General features: G+C 41.8%; 1 protein-coding gene across 3 annotated transcripts in view; it reads left to right on the top strand.

Moving 5' to 3' along the window:
• PLXNB2 (plexin B2) overlaps nt 1–17,029 on the top strand; it is a 248,868-nt gene that overhangs the window by 41,157 nt on the left and 190,682 nt on the right. Inside the window, exon 2 of one of the 3 annotated variants that reach the window (XM_021555246.2) lies at nt 2,572–2,645. The exons of the other annotated variants lie outside the window; for them this stretch is intronic. The gene's annotated coding sequence lies outside the window, so the exon portion shown is untranslated. The remainder of the gene's footprint in view (nt 1–2,571; nt 2,646–17,029) is intronic. 3 annotated transcript variants of the gene reach the window in all.

The raw sequence follows: 17,029 nt of genomic DNA, 5'->3' as shown, positions 1-17,029 counted from the left end.
AGCTTAGGCATATTTAACACTATAATAAAACATAATTTTGAATTACAGAGCAGACCGGTAATGCTGCCTATTATCAAGGTTGTTTGACACTTCCCATTATAAGACTCTATTTTCAGCCACTTACAAGTTTGCCAATTTTTAAAAGCTTGCATTGAGATTTCTTTAACTTGGGGTCTGCCTCTTGCTGAATATTCTGTTATTATTGTTTGAAAAGAAAAAACAGCATTTAGCCAGAGCAACTCAGCTGTTTTTGAGAGAGGATTGAGAAAATACCTTGTTAGTCCTGTTAAATTTAAGTGACCTTTTCTTTTAACAGCTCAGGGGCAGGATTTGGCAACAGAGGGGAGTTGCTGTCACAGATGCTTGTGCCTTTTCTCTGAATATTGACCAAAACAGGTTGATGTGCAAGTTCTGGAAACATTTCAGTTAACATCAGCTAGCAGGTGTTTAATTCATGGCAGCTGACTTTTTTATAGAGGTGATGCCTGCGAGCCGTGCAAGTCTGGTGAGAGTCTTCAGAGAGGGGAAACTGGTTCCTACCTGGCCCTGGGAGCCTGGGTCTGTGCACGGGCACTGGGGACATGCAGTGCCCAATTCCCTATGGCTCTCGACTGTGCCTGGGGCACACAGAGGAGGAGTATGAAAGATTTAAATGTGTGTCTACAAGACAATTTTTGAGTGCTTTTGGGAGCTTTAAGGTGTGTATAATTTATGTAGAGGTCCCTATAGATAATAGAGGTATATGCCCCTGTACACTGTTCACAGTATCAGTTAGTTTAATACATTCCTTGTAATGGTTATCTGTTAAGCTACAAAATGCAAGGCAAAAATCAAATTTATTAATAGTGCTTGTCAATAGTTTTTTGGTTTTTTTCTGGATGTAATGGCAGAAATCACATTGTTTGTCATAGAACATTACAGGCTATCAACACTGCAATTACTTTTGGTCTTGTTCAATTTAGGCTTTTCACCAGTAACATGTGGCTCTTTACTTATTCTATGGTATTCTATAAAGACACTGTTGAAGCTGGGTGCTACTCATGCCTGCATGTTACTGCAGGTGCTGGTGAAATTTCAGCCCCTCCCTACACCACTCACTTCCTGTGTCTGAAGGAAAAAAAGAAAGGGAAAGCGAGGAAATCTGTCTGCTTTTAACTATGCTGCCAGTCCACTGCTTACAGTAGCTATGGCCTAGCCATCAAAATGGTCTTATTCATTCAGTTTTCTATTGGAGTATTTACATTGAAATTGTGGGAGCATCTCACAGCTTGTTTTGCAGAGCTCCCAAAATTGGCAGGCTCAGCATCTCTGGGTTGGAACAGAAACATTAATCTTTATCTACTACATATCTACTCCTGCAAATGGTGGGACAGCCAAAAGCCTACACCAAAGGGCTCAGAGAATCATTAAATCAATTATACTACTTATTTTCAGGCAAACTGGATTATGGTGAGGTTCAGCTATCCAAAGACATGAGCTTTCCTTTGGTGATGAGGCATGGCTGCAGGAAGACTGTACTTAAATTTAAAAATAAAATTTAATTAAAATTCATACCTTCATTATGCACTTCTCGGTGCATAATGATATCAGGCTAAGACCCTTTAAACCTAAGGCAATTTTGTTTGTTTGGCTGGGTTTTTTTTTCTGATTGTCTGTTTTATAAAACCACTTTGAGGCTGAAGGTGGATAAGAATCCTTTAATGACCCATCAATAAAGCCATTTAGCAGAGCTGAATAGCAACTGTGACAGGTGACCTTCCTTTTCTCACAAGTGCTCTATTAGTTCTCATGATCTTGCCCCTAGGTCACTTTTTGTGGCCTTTCAAGGCCATTTCTTTTTTTTTTCTCTGAAATAAATTGTGTTTCTTTCCATCTGGAGATGGACCCATGATATTTGTTTGGGGGGTATGTCACTCACAGGAGATGCCTTCAGAATACCTTGTTTGCCATGACAGTTGTTCTTACTGAAGAGGAAGCTGAGGGAAGGGAGGAAGGGAAGTGGGAAGTGATGCCCTAAGTGTATCCGATTCAAATGACATGGGGGCAGTAAAATCCTTATCTGTTGCTGAATTCTGCTCCCTATTTGAAGCTGATGGTGTCACCTACCCCACCTTTTCTAACCATTTTTTGATGCACAGGTGAAATAATCTGCCTCTCCTCTGGCTACCTCTGTGAAGCTCTGCCAGTGCTTCAATTTTTCTCCAAAGTCTATGAAGTCAAGAAATGAGTGTTGGAGCTCTCTTTTCTGTCTAGCCACAGTGCTACTGGCTAGACAGGTTTCCAGGTTTGTCTCAATACAGGTGCTGCTTAATTCTTCCCAGCTCTCTGATATCTGGCATTAGAAGCAATTAAATCCTTTCTCCTATGGTATATTAGCTAAGCTTGTGACATTCAGTGGATTTACAGCTGCAAACTGTAAGGCTTTTTAAAAAGCCTGAATTAATATTGTTTTTATTCCTGTGACTTGTTCTGTGTAACTTGATCTTTGCAACAATGCTGGTAGGTGGTAGTGATGAATAAATAATCAAATCTGTTAGTAAAATGCTGCATTTTGCTCTGATTTATTTGCAGATATTAGAAGTGGATATGAAATCAGGCAGAATTGATGTGGAAGGGTAGGGAGAAGGAGACAGCTTTTTATGGAGGTATCTGTTTCTTTAAATATACTGTGATGTTATACTACAGTATTGTGATCAGGGTGGTTTAAGACGGTCTATATTTCATGTTTTAATGCTAACTTTTTCTTATCCAGTTTTGTTTTAGACATAAAAATGCAATTTCTAAGGTTTTAACAGGTAAAACAATAAACTTTGCATGGAAAGAACTAGAAATGAAGTTTCTGGAGACATGTTTTCTTTTTCTAAGTGCTGACAAATAACTCCTGCCAAATGCTACATAAAGGAGAAAAAGAAACATATGGCAGTTCAACAGGAATGAAAAGATGAGCTAATCCAGCATCCAACAAGTCTTTGGATGAGACTATAATAAAACCAACCATCCTTTATCATGCTTGATAGCACCACTATAATTAGGAGTCTGTCACCAGCTTCATAATGAACTCTTAGCCCTATTTTCTGGGGTTTATAGTCTGGTAGTAAGAGTCACTTTGGATTGCAACTTGGCATACTAGACCTCTCTGTGCAGAAGGCTGAAATCTAGCTTGCAGGTTTTAAATAAACTGACTGTTAAAAGTTGGGGGGTTGTGCCAGTGGTGAGCGAGTTGTGCTTATAATCTGTCCTGAGTGTTCAGGAGTCAGTGTCTAGGGTGGTTCATTTGCCTTTAGCATGAAAAATACAAATATGTGGTTCAGAATCCTGTTGTGCTCTTACACTGCCTTGTAGGAATCAAGAATGTAAGGAATCAAGATTTTTATTTACTTTTTTCCCTCCCTTGGTTTTATGATCCCTACATCTGCCCTAGCAGAAGCTGCTGCTGGGGGGCTGCAGGCTAGTATTTGCTGTACTCTTAACTTGAAAATGTTTATGTAAGAAAACTCATTCTTTGCAAGTTAGGTTTTCAGTCTTAGAGAGAAGTCTGGCAGACAAGGCAAAAATGCAGCTTTCTTCATTATCTCTTCTTTCCCTCCATCCTTGAGGCTTAGCTGCTGGCAGAAGGACTGGCTGTGCAGAAGATGTCTCAGTTGAGTACAGAGACATGCAGTTAATTCTGAATAAATGGGTCTAAGCATCAGGAAGTGTCCAATCTTTTTCTGAACCCAGAATGATTGTATATCTAATCCCAGGTACTAGAAGCTGAAAGGAGCCCTCTTTAAATCGTCTGTATTGTCCTCTCTTCCTTGCAATGCAGGAGTTTCTCAGTGCCTCAGGATGTGTAATGTAGCTGTTTGAGAAAGTTCACAGGAGACAGGGCAGAGCTCTCACAATAGCATCTCCTCTGCAGAACATGGGTGTAGTAGTGAAAGGTCAAATAGCTGTATGCTAAGGCTGTGGGTTCAGGTTACAGCTAGATGCCTAATGAGATTTTCAGAAACATTGAAGCTCCCCTGCAGCCTTGTCTGCCAGACTCCTTAAGAGTCTGGTTTAAAAGGAATAACTAAGCAACCTCAATAACTTGAGCAAAACCTGAGTAGGTCAGTCCTGTCCCAGTATGATTCAACCTTCTGACATGTATGTAAAAGCAAAGGTGAACTTCAGTGTATCCAGTTCACATTTAATATACAGTAAATGTTAACTTTGCCTCCCAAGCACTTCAGGAGAGTCTTTGATGTTCATTTGATGAAGGTGAATAGGGTGGGAGAGGATTGATATTCATGAGATGCTGCAGTAGTCCTAAGTCTAGCACGTCAGGCAGCTGAGTGGTGCCTCTGAATCATTGTAGAAAAAAAAAATACTTAAAACCCACACATATGAGTGCTGGAGACCAGGGAGTGGGGTGTGTCTCATAACTCCTCTAACTCCCTGCTGTACTGCTTCTGCTTGTCAGAAAAAGACAGTCTGTGCTGCTTTTCTGACAAAGAGACCTCCCCAAAGCTCTACATTTATGAATTAGTAATTCATAAATTAGCAGCTGTAGGTTGGCAGTCTCTTCAGAGGGCTATGCCAGGTTTTGCTTTCTCAAATGAGATGCTGACCCATAAAGGCTATAAACTCAAGAGTTGAGAAATCTTGTCCCTTGAAGAGACATCATGCTGCTGGGGGCCATCATGCCTTGTGTCTAGGCAAACCCCACGGGAGCCAGGAAATGCTGCCTCTTGCTGATCCCTTGGCCCTGAGCCCTCGATCCTGCTGTACCCCATTCAAACCCTGCTGGCACCCCTGCTGCTGACTTCTGACCTAGCTGGCCAGGGAGGACAATAGGAAGGAGAATGGTAACATATGTGCCTCTATACACACACATTCTTGGCTTCCTCACCTATATCTGCTGGCAGGCATGTTCTGGGAAGCAGCTGCTCACACTCCTAGTTGCATTACACTCTTCATTGGGCCCTGTGCTTTCCAGCAGGAGCCACCAAGCATGAACCAAACTGTGACAGCCTTCTGCAGAAAGGAGGAGAGATGGTGTAAAGAGCAAGGGAGACAAGGCAGGCAGGGACCTCTGCTTGGCTCTCAGAGTGCAGATGTGCAAGATCCTGGCTTGTGGCATGACGGGCTAAGGGGGGGACCTTTCCCACTGGGGTCCCTACTATTGGCTATTTGAGTAGATATTACAGGAAAACATGGAGTATATTCTAGTATTCCCATAAGAGAGGCATGTATAACCTCCAAGAGGAACATTGGGAATGAGTGAGATTCACTCAGCCATCTTCAAAAGCCACGAGTCATGTAGTGCACAGGAGCTGTTTATGCTAACAACTTTGATCTGGGCACTGAAGATTGGCATCTGAAAGATTAGTGTATGAACATGGAGGACCTGGGTGGGTATGGTTTTGATCAGTAGGAAAAAAACAAGCTGAGATATTCAATCAAGAACATAAAGCTGATCACAGAAGACAGCCACTGTACAATTTCATTGAAAAGAAGGCTTTTTAGAAGTTCCATTAATTAAAATATTTTTCATCTCTTTGCTTCATCTTAATTTAGAGAGAAATGTGGAAGCACCTTCCAATTTTTTTCACAGCAGAAGCTTGCAAAACCCTTCAATTGGCATTTTCAAATTGCAGTATAAATTACAAAAGGAAAAGTTGCAGTTGATGTGGAAAACACAATCTGTGTCTACAAAGTCTTCTGTTTTAAAATGCTCATTTATACTCTTCTCCAGAAAGTGTGACAGCTTATCTTATGAGCAGGGCTTTCTTCAAAAATTTGTGTTGTTTGACATTTTTTTCTGAAAAAAGCTCTAAAATAGAGGAATCTTACACCCTTCCCTTCCCTTCCCTTCCCTTCCCTTCCCTTCCCTTCCCTTCCCTTCCCTTCCCTTCCCTTCCCTTCCCTTCCCTTCCCTTCCCTTCCCTTCCCTTCCCTTCCCTTCCCTTCCCTTCCCTTCCCTTCCCTTCCCCCCACAGCTTCATCAGAATTCCTGTCCTTTCCATGCATACATAATTCAGAAAAATATATAGATAAGCATATTTAATATTACCTTTCTTGGAACTTAAGAATTAATTACTTGATTCTTAGCAGTAGCTTCCTCTTCTGCTGCCAAGTAAGGCAATGGCTAATTTCAGAAAAGCCTGTGAAGAAAAAAGATCAACTCTCAAACAGCAAGGATAGACTCTGGATGTTTATCTTCACTGAAACATACAAGCTGTTCCTCTCTTCAAATAAGATAATTAGGTATTTGACTTTTTTTTAACATTTGCTACCAAATACTACTCATAAAAAATAGTCTTTGCCCTTTCTTTTCATGTGACCCATGCTTTGGGGAAGCTATTTTCTTCTGATGCATTAATAGTCAAACTGTCATACTTCAACTATCAAGCTATGAGGTTTCATTTTTGACACCCTTCTGGAGCTAGTAATTTTTTAAAATTATATAAAATGCACTTTGGCATAACAGTTTAGCCACGGAGACTGAAGCTTTCCTTTGTTTTTCTTAAGCTTCTGAGTTCCATTTCTTGGGGTTTTGGCAGTTTCTGAGTTTTATAAAACTATAGAGTGAAATAAAAAACAGACAAGCAGAAGGAAAGCAGCAATTTCCCTACTCTGAGGAAGCTGGGTGGCACACCACTGACTCTCCCAGGAGGCAGATGTTTGGGGAGTTAATGCTGTGCTGTCACTCCTGACCCCTGTCTGAGGACTAAATGCTGCCTATTCACTGTGAATTTTGCCTTGACAGTAGATGCCTAAAAGTTTTGTTATTCCCTCATATTCCAAGTGTTCAGAGGGGAAAGCTATTACTTCTTGTGTTGCTACAATCTAATAGTTAAGGAGCTTTAAGTTCCCCATCCCTCTAGTACTTCCCCTGAGCTTCAGAAAAGAGTCTCTGCTATTCTGGTCCCCTCCTGTCTTTTCCAGTCCTTCTGCCTCTCCAGTTTCCTTCTTTCCCATTTTTCAGCTGTTCTTCGTGGGTCTTCCAAAGAAGAGTATTCTATATTTGGTGTGGTTCTTGCCTGTCTTGTTAGTGCCATTGGTCAGCTTATCATGGAGGAGTTAAATTGTCTGCATTTAGTGATTTCATTCTGCTGGTTTTTGATAGGAAGGAGGAGACTGTTGCTATCTGTCTTAAAATTCAGGAAGTGGCCAGTGAGACACATTAGTCCCCAACTTATTTGAAAATACTGGTTTTGCAAAACCAGAAATGCCGCAGCTATTTTTAGTAGAACCCTTCATTTTCCAAAGTTGATGATTTTGGTTTTCCATTTGCCCTGGATAAGATTATTTTTCAAGCCTATTATACATTTGTAGTTAGAGTCATCCATTTAGAAACTGAAACCACAGAAGGGGAGGAGAGGAGCCCTGCACATACTCAGCATGCTGTGTGGACCAACCATTGTAATAGTGTGTGAGAAACAAACCTAAGCACTGCAGTGCTCTCTCCCCATAACTCTCTCAGTCTAAATCCTTCACAGAACTTACTGCTTTCTGCTCACCAAGTATAGAGACTGGGAACCATTTCTGGGTAAACAGAATTTTAGGAATTCAGGAAGAGTTTTGCTTGCAAGAAAGGGAGAAGGTGTTTACTTCTGCAGAAGAAAAGAGGAAGCAATGACACCTCAGAACTGAACAAAAATGGACACATAAAAGCACTGTGGTTGTGGATTGAATCAACACAGCATGTGTGTTTTGGATTTCTGCATACATAGTAATAAAAGCCAGAAAAAGTCTTCATGGGATTTTACCAAGAAGTTAATGCACATGCCAAATCCACTTATCATTTCTTTGGTTATGTGCCAACTGTCCCTTATGACCTTCTCCGGGTTGTAAGCAGTGAACACTTTCTCCCCAAGTGCATACACTTGTTCTGGTTTTAATCACTTCCTCACCACTCCACTACTTATATGTTTTGTGGCACTAGCAGTTTTTCTTCTTACAGGGGGCTAAGGGCATTGCTTTAAGAAATAGAAGTAGTTGGAGAGAGAACAGGATTGGCACAGAAGCAGTTTGGGGAGATTTTGGGGGAAAGCTGTTTATGACAGGACTACAGGTATACAGGACTTCTCAGCTTCTACTCTTTTTCCCAATTAATAAATTCTATTTTTTCTCTACCCTGTGTCTTCTCCACACTGCTTTTCCAATTAGAAAGGGTAGCTTCCACAACCACTCATATATTTGTTGTCTACCTGAGGAAGCTGGTATAAGGTTAAGTTCTTCCACAGCCTCCTCATGCTGCTCTAGGGAAAATGTCATGCCTCAGTTGCTCTATAAGAACACACAGTCAGTTCAGGTCTTTCCTGTGCTTAATTGATTTTGCAGTTGTTCCCTTCCATTACTGCTTGAAGATACATCTTGTGCTGCCTATCTGATGGTGACAGGTGCTCCCCATTGGTCATGGAGGTGAATATCTAGTTTTGCTTTTATTCTTCTCTCATCCTCCAGAGACACAAGAGTTGACACAAGAGCTCTTGGGCAGATGAAAACTCCTCTTGTGACAGCTCTGCCAGCTGGTCAGAATTAGCAGGGATAGTTTGAGTAATAGGTCTTCACATACCTGGCTGGTTTTGGCAGATACAGGCAAGGGAGGGAGCATCATCCTAATGGCTCTGCTGGAAGCTTTGGAGGTTGGTAAATCCACAGGAGCCTGCACAAGCACTCCGCTGAAGACAGTCACTGCTCCAGCTGGTGGAACTGAAGCTGGAAGATGGTGTCTGGCTACAAGTTGTGACTAGTGCTTGTGACTTGCATTATTATCTTTTCTCCTGGTCTGTGCTTGAATAAGTTGGGTAAGAACATCACCAAGGAAGTGTGTACTTCAAACTGAAGGCTGTGTTGTTGTGTCCATTCTTAGCTGTGGTATGTGGTTATGGGATCCAGGAGGATTTGTCACAGCTGGTGGCCATAATTTGATCTCTGAATGTTCAGAGAACACATTATTTTAGAGAAGATGAACACTGAGCTCACCTCAGTATAAACCTTGGTGGGTGGAGAGCAGCAAGCATGTGGTTGTGCCTGAAAACAAAACTTGGTACTATGAGAAGCTGATCCACAGAACAGCCAATTGATGCTTTCTGGAGAACCTCAAGCTAACAACAAATGCAGTCATCAACAGGGAATTAAGTCAGGGTAAAGATATAGAAGGGCCTGTTGATCCTCTTATAGTGTAGTTAGACTGGAGTGCTCTTCTGGCATGGTACAGGCATGCATGACTATGGATTCAGGAGGTAATTCATTGGATTGTCTCTTCTGTCAGGTAACAAGTGCCAGGATGAGAGGAAATTACCTCAAATTGCACCAGAGAAGGATTCCAATGGATATTGGGAATAATTTATTCACTGAAAGTGTGATCAGGTATTGCAACAGTTTGCCCAGGGAAATCACCATTCCTGGAAGCATTCAAAAGGCATGCAGATGTTGCACTTGGCTATACAGTTCAGTGGTAGATGTAGTGGTGCTGGGTTAATGGTTACACTTGATGATTGTAGAGGTTTTTTCCCTAACTTTAAAGATTCTGTGATTCATGAAGCATTGTGAGCTGAAAGGCCACTGTGTGGTGGTACTTGCAGAATGACGAATTTGACAACTTTCTGTATCCTTCATCAGGAAAACCAGAGGGAAAATTTTCAGCTTTTCTAACTTCTTCTCTGTCCCCAGTGAAGTTCACCACCAACTCAAACTGTTTTTTTGTAGGACAGAATTTTTGTCCTGTGTCTGTCTGTGTGTGAGAGACAAAACCATAAAGACACATATCCTTCCTTTATACTCTTTTAATAGTTTTTTCACAGAACTGATCTAGCCTGGGCTTTTCCCCCTTACTTTTGGCAGCCTTTTTGTGAGTTGAGTTGCTTCCATGCAGCACAACTGATGATGGGCTGTGGAGCAAGGACACATCAGCAATGTAAGCAGAGAGTGCTGCCAGGACCCTGCTGTGAACTTCAGCCTCATCTGTCTGTTGAGATGTCTGTATGCCTTTGCTCTAGCATCTCTGAAGTACTACAAAAAGCACTGCCATGGCAAGAGGGGTCACTTCTAGCAGAGGTGTGGAAGGTGTAGGAACTAATCCCTGTGGAAGAGGAGGAAGGGCAGTGCCTCCAGTCAGCACTGTGCTCAGAGGATGCCATCCATGGAGTAAGGCTGTAAAGCTCTGCTGCCTGTCCTCTCAGTACTGTGGTGTAAGAGATAACTGTGCTCTCCTCCAAAGCAGACTGATGAAATCTTTTTCCATTGCACAAAGATGCATTGTTCACTTTCATGCTGAAGGAGCTGAGTTTCCCTGTGGGCTCTAGCTGTAATTTGCCTCTCTTGCTTTCAAAGGTGTCTGTCTATTTTGAAAAAAAATTTCATTTAAGTCTTTATTTTCCTTGGAGCTTTCCATTTAAGTGTTTCTTTTCCTTCAGACTCAGCAACAATAACAAAGAACCATTGAGCAAATGAAACTGTAGGCTTGTTCCTTCCTTGATTCATGGTGGTATTTACTAAGAATGTGGAGGGACTTTGACTGACACTCTCCCAACAGGAGAAAAATGGATCCCCACTGTAATATACGTTTCCCAATTAACTCAACTGAAAATGAGCTCTTCAAGTATTTTTTTTCTTACCAAGTAAATCCATAATTAATTCAGTTCTGGTATGTTCTTCTGGCTGTTCTCAGATCTGCTTAATCTCTTGCATTATAGTCAGACAATAAATCCCTCAAATTTTGAGAAACAATTCAGAAGGTTGAATTTTGGTATTTTCTCTGGACCTTTATTTTCTGTCAAAGTAATGTTGAGATCAGCATAGGTTTGGTCTCCACAAAAAATTATTTGAAATGAGACCTCCTGTCATCCAGTGGCTGGCTTTTGGATGGAGTTTTAGGTAGTGGAACTCATGTAGTTCTGTCTAATAGTATCCATGGAATTCCAGTACTTGAAATTTGTGTTGAGGAGGCAGAGTGGGAAACAGCCTTGTCTGTTCCAGCATTGTCTGTCTGATCGTGTTGCCTTTTGACACCATCAAAGTTTCTAATGCAAACCTGGACACCACCACAGTGAAATTAAACCTCCTCATAACATGCTGGCTTTTCTTAGGAACGGCTTAAAAACAAGAGGTAGCAGGCCTGCAGAGAGTGCAGTGATGGTTTCTGGCAGTATGGCACAGCTGTTGCAGGTGCATTGCCAGTTTACAGGGCTCCCATTGCAGGGTCTGCGCTGTTCCCACCAGGTAACTGCTGACACTACACAGGTTTTGTGTTTTGTATATATATATAAGGGATCTGTTTCATCCCTTGTTCTCCAGAGGCAAGTCACTCTTGTGAAGATACCTCAAAAGCGAGGCAGTTGTTGTCCAATGAACGTGTGTTATTTGGCTTTACATATGAAAACCATTAGCTACGGTTTTCTTATGACTGTTGGCAGAAAGGTGTTCTTTTAAAGAAATGCCAATAATAATAAAAACTACTTCAATTAAGGTCTGAGTTTGTTGACTACAAGTGGAAAATTATGTAGATTACCAACCCTAAGAGCCCTCTGATACTGTGTGTCATGATTAGAGGGTGTGCAAGTCTATTTGAGGACTTGGCTAATTTAAACTACTTGAGTTCCCTAGCTAAATTACTTCAGGTAATGCTTAACAGCTGTGTTTTCCTAACAATGAGGGCTCAATATGTTACAGAAGATGTAGTTTGTTTGCTGTTGGTGACCTTCTCTAATTTTAAAGTAATTCTTGCCGTAATGACTGGTTTGAAGCCTTTGAAAAAGAGATAGTTTTGCTATAATTGCATTCTATACTGAAGTTACATGACTAAATATTGAATAGAGGTTTTCCTTTTGCTGTGTGACAGAAAAATTTGGTCTGATTTGTTGGCCTTGAAACAGATAATTGGAAGATTAGATGGCAGCTTTTTTAAAAGGAAAGTGACTAGATTTTGCACTCAGTTTAAGAATCTCTTACTCCCTGTGTGTACCCATTCATGTGATTTAAACCACATTTCCAGAATACACAAGTTATTTGAAGGCAAGAAACAAGTTGTGTGTATGTGAAATGTAGTGTTGTTGATCTAACCATGTCTGTATATATATTTGATATTTCTTTTATATATGCATATTACTGGATATTAATTAATTAAGACATACCACAATAACCCTAAGAACCACCATGAGAGTGTCATCCCTTGTGGCCTGTCTAGCATTTGTGTTAAGAAGCTGTCCCTGCCACCTTCCATAAACCTTTTTTTGGGCTGCCTTTTCCTCTTCAAGTTCAGAGATGTTGAAGTCTCCCTAGAGAACTAGCGTCTGTGGTCTAGAGACTTCTAGAGTTGTTTACAGAACACTTTGTCAACTTCTTCACTGTGTGGTCTGCAATAACCTCCCATCATAGTGCCACCCTCATTGGTCTCTCTTCTAATGCCAACCCACAAACATTCACCCAGGCTATTGTCCATCCCATAAATGAGCTCCACACGTTTGAGTGCTCCTTTTCTGTAAAGGGCAACAATCCTGTATTGTTCTGTTTTCTTAGGTAGATCTCTCTCATAATTTCTGCTGCTCAAGAGAGTTCCATGGCCATAAAAGCCACATCTCTGCCTGAGATACCAGTCATCTTGCAGCCAGACATGGATTGGCAGGAATTATGCACTCCTACCTGCGCTTTTCCCTTTTGCATTTAGGATCAAAGAGAATATTGCCTGGACTCCAGCCTTTACCCATAGGGCTCTGTAGTAATTCTTCAATCCCAGGTCTAGCGTGGCAATATCACCACTGCCTACATGGATGAGCAACAAGGGGTGATAGTTGTAGCTATAGGATAGTGAGCTTCAGTTTTTCATCATCCCAAATTTGGCACCCCACAAGTAAACTATCTCCCCTGACAGCATCTTGCATCAGTAGATGACTGAATTTGAGCCCTAGAGAAGGGAATCTCCAACCACTGTTACCAAGCCCCTCTTTATGGTGGTTATACTTCACTAAGGCCTTGTGGGCCTTGAAACCCCACTTCATGGAGTTTGCTCCTCATCTGAGGCTATTATATCACAAAACCAGTCTTGTCCTTTCAGACTTGAGGGCAGAGAAAGAGTTCTGCTCCAGAAGTCCCAAGCTGCCAGCTGCTTGGGAGTCTACGTCCACCACACACCTTCCCTCATTCTTCACATTTTGTAGCTTAGGCTCTTGCTTTTGCAAGACCATGAAGACCCTGCTTATCTCCTGTTTGCCTTCTACTCTCTTCCTGCCACAGCCCCGTTAGGTGGGTGCCTGGTGTCCCTTGGTGCTGCACTTCTCTGGGAGAGGCCATGGAGGAGGTGGGGTAAGCACCTCCCTCTGGGCTGTGGCTGCTGGTTTGCTGCAGTGCTATTTCCAGCCACTGCTGCAGATCCAGAACCTGCTAATTCAGGTGGGAAGGCTGAAGTGCGTAGCAGCTCTGGATATCTTGTAGAAGAAGGAAAGGAAATTAACTCCCGAGGATTCCCTGCAGCACAATGTTTTACCACGGTCTCACTGGGCCAGGAGGATGTGGTGTAGCTCTCCAGCAAAGGCAGCTGTGCTGGGCTGGAGGGATCCTGAGAGGAGAACCCTACTGGCTAGTCAAGCTTGACTTTTCAGAAATAGTGTTTTAAAAGGCTGGTCCTGACAAGAGTGAGAAAATACTTCTTGCTCTCTTGTCTCCAGGCATCCTATTAACAGGTTTGGTGCAGTCAAGATCTCAATTTCAAGAGTGTAAAAAACTGTAGTGTTGCTTTTTTGTTTTGTGTATATTTTTCCTACAGGGTATAGTGATACCTTTCCTGGAATCTTTTTTTTGATAAGTCACTTTCACCATTAATGGCCACCTTTGAGATAAGTTTTTAAGCCACTTGAGTATTCTCGCTTGAAAGTTGATAGTTTTTCTGTTGGTATTGGGTGTTTTTTTAATTTGTGGAGTGCCTTTTCTTCATTCAAATGCATGTCCCAGCTTCATCAGAATATTAATAAGTAGGTTTTTATGCATAAGTATTTATTTTCAGACCCAATTTGCAGCTGTTATGGTTTATTGGATCAGCAATTTCATTTTTTAATGAAAATTCTAAGAAGGTTTGATTATGAAATGCAATGTCTTGAAAAAAACTATTAGGTTTTAATGTATCAATACCTACTTAAAAAAAAAAATTGTTTTTAAAATTTGTTTCATACCTGTTTAATTTATCCATGGTGCCTCTAATTTTAAAAGCCTGAATGACAGAAGGTTTCTATCCCCATAACAATTTGGAAAAGAAATAAATAACTTTTGGGTCTAATTCAGACTCACAAAATGAAGTAATAATCTATGACAACATGTAGGATGATTCTTCAGGTCTTTTTATGTTCCAGAAAGCCCTTTGAGAAGGTTTTGGGAAGTGTTTTAAAAGCTGGTTGTCCCTCAGCATGGTGGGTTGATGTGATCCTTTCAGCATAGGAGATGGCATTTCCCAAAATCACACAGCCCAGCTGCCTGGTGGAAGTGCAGCCCTTCCCCCAAGGGTTCATGTTTGAGCCAGCCCTCCCACATTAGCTCTTGTGAGGCTAGTGGGGAGAGGAGGGAAGACTTACTTGGCCCTGCATAGTTAAAAAGCCCTGTGCAGCACTGTGGCTATTTGTGTGCCCGCAAATGTGGTGAGGCAGTGGTTTACATTTTGCTGACAAATTACTTGGTTTTGATCCAGCTTCAGTTGGAAACAAAACTGTAAACTCTAAGTGAGCTGGATCCTACAGCTGTTCACCACATCTGGGCTTTTGTAGGGCTCCCACCCCCAAGCTGCTCCCATAGGAAGGCCCTGGACATTCTGCTTAGACAGATTATTCAGCAGGATCCAGTTGAAATGCTTCATGTTTGCCAGGGGTTTGTTGGCCCTGAGACTGGCCTGTCTGAGAGGAAAACATTCCTGGAAGATGTCTGGAGAGCCCATCCCTGTGACTTTCTGCTTGTTTGTCAGTGCTGAGAGCTGGGGAAGCCATTTTGCAGTGCACAGGGCAGTGTGTGTCCTACCCCCTATTTGGATGTGCTGGGAAGATGAAGATGTGAGAGAACTGAAAGGAGAATGATCAACTTCCACTGAACCATTGAGGTTTTCCTGATTTGGGTGTACAGTTAAAAAGGACATTATAGGTTTGCCTGCCTTGGGTACTGTAACACATGTTTTATTAGACTTTTTTAGCTAGGTCAGGAAAGCTTGGTGATCTCCATGTTAATTCTGGCATCCTCTCAGCCACCTTCCCTGACTCCTACTGCCCAAAGCAGTGGTGCTGTCCCCATTCTTCCCTTTATCGCCTCTGCAGATTGCCTGTCTGCACAGTGAGCCAGCTCAGCTATGACACAGCCAAACCACACCAATCCAGAAAAAAACAAGGTTTTTACTAGATTAGGGAGTCAAATCTGTTCACTTCTGAGGGCTAGCTAAAAGGATGATGTGCGAGTGCACAGTGCAGGCTAAGGAACAGAGACGGTCCCCCTGCCTGGTGGAGTGGATCATCTGGGTCAGCTGACTCAGAGCTGTGCCCAAAGCATTCCTTCTTGGGTATCCACCAAGATGCAAACTCAGTGAAACCTGTCTGTAGAGAAACCACACTAATATCTCTTGTGTGCTTTTCACTGTAGGTTCTTTGAGGAATATGCTTTACTTTTAAGCAACTCTGTTGAAAAGAGATAGTCAAGCAGAAGAGGACAAATTGGTTTAGAAAACAAATTTCATTTATCCCAGTGCTTATAAAAGCATTTGTCTTATAACCTGTAAAAATGGATGGATGCTAGAGGAGCTATTCCTATTTCGTAGTCATGCTGAGTGCAGACACTGTCAGCACAGGTGATCCCTCACCCTCAAATATTAAAGCCGAGGATGTAGCAAGTATTATTCTTCAGCTCAGTAATTCTGTATCTCACAGTAACAGCTTCCACAAGTCACTGACTGCTGTAAATGCCTATGTCTCACAGTAAAATGGATTTTAAAGAACATTCTTTTACCTCATTTGGTTAATTAAACTCAACAAACTTTGAAAAATTATTTCAAGGAAAATATAAGTCTGCTGTATCACTACGGGAGAAGAAAAAATGGAAGTGTATCACTTTGGGGATGTGATAGTTTGTTTCTTTTGTAGAACCTCCTGTGCTGAAAAATATTTCACAGAGAGAGTGCTTCAGACTCCAGTAGGTTTGCACGTTATTCTAACGTCGTACAGCAGCTCAATCTGAACGCCTGAAAACCTTTCCAGAAATTTTACGGGAAAGATGCTAAATTCTGCGGCAGTTCTAACCATGTGCTGCTGAACAATTAGACCGGAGTTCTAGTCTTCACCTGGCAATGAGAAAAAAGCTTGAATTGTGCATATTTACAGGGTGTTTTGTTAATCATCCTTCTTTTCTAGTAGAAAAGATTAAAGAGCCAGCCAGCCCCTTGCAAGGGGCAGGAAGCATTTGTTGGCTAACTGTGGCAGGAGTTAATGAATACTTGGTCTCCTGCAGACACTGCTGCATAGAGATAACCAGAGGGAACACCAAGCATGCCACCTTGCCTATCTACTTACAGTAACTCAGACAGCTGCTGATTAAAGCCATATAGTTTTAGAGGGCACCAAGAGAAATGCTCTGGAATTTCACGCTGAATTGATTTAAGAAGTTACTGTTCCAGCTGTCAGCTATGTTTCTTTAGCAGGCATGGCTGAAGGAAATGAAAGTCGACTTCCCCCTCATCACAGTTCACAGCCCTGTATGCTAACTTGTGCTGAAATATGCTGGCCATCCTCTTCCAGGGATTGCAACCTCCAGTAGATGGGTAGGATTGACAGTATAGGGTGGCACCTGCCACCAGGCATTAACTACTTGGACTCATATTCCCACACTACATTATGTTAGGGCTAGGAGACTGGTTTACAGTATCTCACTAACAACATCACCAAAATTATACAGATTATATATTCACATCAACAGAGAGCATGCTGCTTACAGGAAATTGTAACCTATAGCAGATGCAATAGCCTCTGGAGGCAAACATGTGTACATGTCTGGCCACACTGTCACAGACTTCCCTCACAACTTTAGGCAGGGCAAGGGCATG

This window comes from Lonchura striata, chromosome 5 (assembly GCF_046129695.1).
Source record: "Lonchura striata isolate bLonStr1 chromosome 5, bLonStr1.mat, whole genome shotgun sequence".
Classification (NCBI taxonomy): domain Eukaryota; kingdom Metazoa; phylum Chordata; class Aves; order Passeriformes; family Estrildidae; genus Lonchura; species Lonchura striata.
The sequence above is the reverse complement of the archived record's forward strand: the minus strand, read 5'-3'. Positions and strand labels throughout refer to the sequence as shown.